Source organism: Odontesthes bonariensis, chromosome 11 (assembly GCF_027942865.1).
Source record: "Odontesthes bonariensis isolate fOdoBon6 chromosome 11, fOdoBon6.hap1, whole genome shotgun sequence".
Lineage (NCBI taxonomy): Eukaryota > Metazoa > Chordata > Actinopteri > Atheriniformes > Atherinopsidae > Odontesthes > Odontesthes bonariensis.
Window position 1 is genome coordinate 2,225,602 of NC_134516.1, and position 4,172 is coordinate 2,229,773.

A 4,172-nucleotide genomic window follows, 5' to 3' on the forward strand; every position below is an offset into this window, starting at 1 on the left:
GAAGCATTCCCACCGTAGGAACCTTCTGCAGTCCCTTTAACCTTTTCAGGAACGGGGCCAATTTTTCCCGCATTCGGACATACAGGAACTAGGGGCCACGGCCCTAAGGAACTAGGGACCACGGCCCTCAGGAACTAGGGACCAGGGCCCTCTGGAACTAGGGACCACGGCCCTCTGGAACTAGGGACCACGGCCCTCAGGAACTAGGGACCACGGCCCTCAGGAACTAGGGACCACGGCCCTCAGGAACTCTGGACCACGGTCCTCAGGAACTAGGGACCACGGTCCTCAGGAACTAGGGACCACGGCCCTCTGGAACTCTGGACCACGGCCCTCAGGAACTAGGGACCACGGCCCTCAGGAACTCTGGACCACGGTCCTCAGGAACTCTGGACCACGGTCCTCAGGAACTAGGGACCACGGCCCTCAGGAACTAGGGACCACGGCCCTCTGGAACTCTGGACCACGGTCCTCAGGAACTAGGGGCCACGGCCCTCAGGAACTCGGGACCACGGTCCTCAGAAACTAGGGACCACGACCCTCAGGAACTAGAGACCACGGCCTTCAGGAACTAGAGACCACGGCCCTAAGGAACTAGGGACCATGGCCCTCAGGAACTAGGGACCACGGCCCTCAGGAACTAGGGACCACAGCCCTCAGCAACTAGGGACCACGGCCCTCAGGAACTAGGGACCACGGCCCTCAGGAACTAGGGACCACAGCCCTCAGCAACTAGGGACCACGGCCCTCTGGAACTAGGGACCACGGCCCTCAGGAACTAGGGACCACGGCCCTCAGGAACTAGGGACCACGGCCCTCAGGAACTAGGGACCACGGCCCTCAAGAACTAGGGACCACGGTCCTCAGGAACTAGGGACCACGGCCCTCTGGAACTCTGGACCACGGCCCTCAGGAACTAGGGACCACGGCCCTCAGGAACTCTGGACCACGGTCCTCAGGAACTCTGGACCACGGTCCTCAGGAACTAGGGACCACGGCCCTCAGGAACTCTGGACCACGGTCCTCAGGAACTAGGGGCCACGGGCCTCAGGAACTCGGGACCACGGTCCTCAGAAACTAGGGACCACGACCCTCAGGAACTAGAGACCACGGCCCTCAGGAACTAGAGACCACGGCCCTAAGGAACTAGGGACCACAGCCCTCAAGAACTAGGGACCACGGCCCTCAGGAACTAGGGACCACGGCCCTCTGGAACTGGGGACCACAGCCCTCAAGAACTAGGGACCACAGCCCTCAGGAACTAGGGACCACGGCCCTCTGGAACTGGAGACCATGGCCCTCAAGAACTAGGGACCACAGCCCTCAGGAACTAGGGACCACAGCCCTCAAGAACTAGGGACCACAGCCCTCAGGAACTAGGGACCACGGCCCTCTGGAACTGGGGACCATGGCCCTCAGGAACTAGGGACCACGGCCCTCAGCAACTAGGGACCACGGCCCTCAGGAACTAGGGACCACGGCCCTCAGGAACTAGGGACCACAGCCCTCAGCAACTAGGGACCACGGCCCTCAGGAACTAGGGACCACGGCCCTCAGGAACTAGGGACCACGGCCCTCAGCAACTAGGGACCACGGCCCTCTGGAACTAGGGACCACGGCCCTCAGCAACTAGGGACCACGGCCCTCAGGAACTAGGGACCACAGCCCTCAAGAACTAGGGACCACGGTCCTCAGGAACTAGGGACCACGGCCCTCGGGAACTAGGGACCACGGCCCTCGGGAACTAGGGACCACGGCCCTCGGGAACTAGGGACCACGGCCCTCGGGAACTAGGGACCACGGCCCTCAGGAACTAGGGACCACGGTCCTCAGGAACTAGGGACCACGGCCCTCAGGAACTAGGGACCACGGCCCTCAGGAACTAGGGACCACAGCCCTCAAGAACTAGGGACCACGGCCCTCAGCAACTAGGGACCACGGCCCTCAGGAACTAGGGACCACGGCCCTCAGCAACTAGGGACCACGGCCCTCAGGAACTAGGGACCACGGCCCTCAGGAACTAGGGACCACAGCCCTCAGCAACTAGGGACCACGGCCCTCTGGAACTAGGGACCACGGCCCTCAGCAACTAGGGACCACGGCCCTCAGGAACTAGGGACCACAGCCCTCAAGAACTAGGGACCACGGCCCTCTGGAACTAGGGACCACGGCCCTCAGCAACTAGGGACCACGGCCCTCAGGAACTAGGGACCACAGCCCTCAAGAACTAGGGACCATGGTCCTCAGGAACTAGGGACCACGGCCCTCGGGAACTAGGGACCACGGCCCTCGGGAACTAGGGACCACGGCCCTCGGGAACTAGGGACCACGGCCCTCGGGAACTAGGGACCACGGCCCACGGGAACTAGGGACCACGGCCCTCAGGAACTAGGGACCACGGCCCTCAGGAACTAGGGACCACGGCCCTCAGGAACTAGGGACCACGGCCCTCAGGAACTAGGGACCACGGCCCTCAGGAACTAGGGACCACGGCCCTCAGGAACTAGGGACCACGGCCCTCAGGAACTAGGGACCACGGCCCTCAGGAACTAGGGACCACGGCCCTCTGGAACTAGGGACCACGGCCCTCAGGAACTAGGGACCACGGCCCTCTGGAAATAGGGACCACGGCCCTCAGGAATGAGATCCTTCCCCAAGTGGAGGAGTTCAAGTATCTCGGGGTCTTGTTCACGAGTGAGGGACGAATGGAGCAGGAGATTGACAGACGGATCGGTGCGGCGTCTGCAGTGATGCGGGCTCTGCACCGGCCCGTCGTGGTGAAGAAGGAGCTGAGCCAGAAGGCGAAACTCTCGATTTACCGGTCAATCTATGTTCCTATCCTCACCTATGGTCACGAGCTGTGGGTAGTGACCGATGGATGGATGGATGGCCCTCAGGAACTCTTGACCACGGTCCTCAGGAACTAGGGACCACGGCACTCTGGAACTAGGGACCACGGCCCTCAGGAACTAGGGACCACGGCCCTCAGGAACTAGGGACCACGGCACTCTGGAACTAGGGACCACGGCCCTCAGGAACTAGGGACCACGGCCCTCAGGAACTAGAGACCACGGTCCTCAGGAACTAGGGACCACGGCCCTCAGGAACTAGGGACCACGGCCCTCAGGAACTAGGGACCACGGCCCTCAGGAACTAGGGACCACGGCCCTCAGGAACTAGGGACCACGGCCCTCAGGAACTAGGGACCACGGTTCTCAGGAACTAGGGACCACGGCCCTCAGGAACTAGGGACCACGGCCCTCAGGAACTAGGGACCACGGCCCTCTGGAACTAGGGACCACGGCCCTCTGGAACTCTGGACCACGGTCCTCAGGAACTAGGGACCACGGCACTGTGGAACTAGGGACCACGGCCCTCAGGAACTAGGGACCACGGCCCTCTGGAACTAGGGACCCCATCCCTAAAGAACTAGGGACCACGGCCCTCTGGAACTCTGGACCACAGCCCTCTGGAACTAGGGACCACGGCCCTCTGGAACTAGGGACCACGGCCCTCTGGAACTCTGGACCACGGCCCTCTGGAACTAGGGACCACGGCCCTCAGGAACTAGGGACCACGGCACTCTGGAACTCTGGACCACGGTCCTCAGGAACTACGGACCACGGTCCTCAGGAACTAGGGACCACGGCCCTCAGGAACTAGGGACCACGGCCCTCTGGAACTCTGGACCACGGTCCTCAGGAACTAGGGACCACGGCCCTCAGGAACTAGGGACCACGGCCCTCTGGAACTCTGGACCACGGCCCTCTGGAACTAGGGACCACGGTCCTCAGGAACTAGGGACCACGGTCCTCAGGAACTAGGGACCACGGCCCTCAGGAACTAGGGACCACGGCCCTCAGGAACTAGGGAAAAAGGCCCTCTGGAACTCTGGACCACGGTCCTCAGGAACTAGGGACCACGGTCCTCAGGAACTAGGGACCACGGCCCTCTGGAAATAGGGACCACGGCCCTCAGGAACTAGGGAAAAAGGCACTCTGGAACTCTGGACCACGGTCCTCAGGAAGTAGGGACCACGGCCCTCAGGAACTAGGGACCACGGCCCTCTGGAACTAGGGACCACGGCCCTCTGGAACTAGGGACCACGGCACTCTGGAACTCTGGACCACGGTCCTCAGGAACTAGGGACCACGGCACTGTGGAACTCTGGA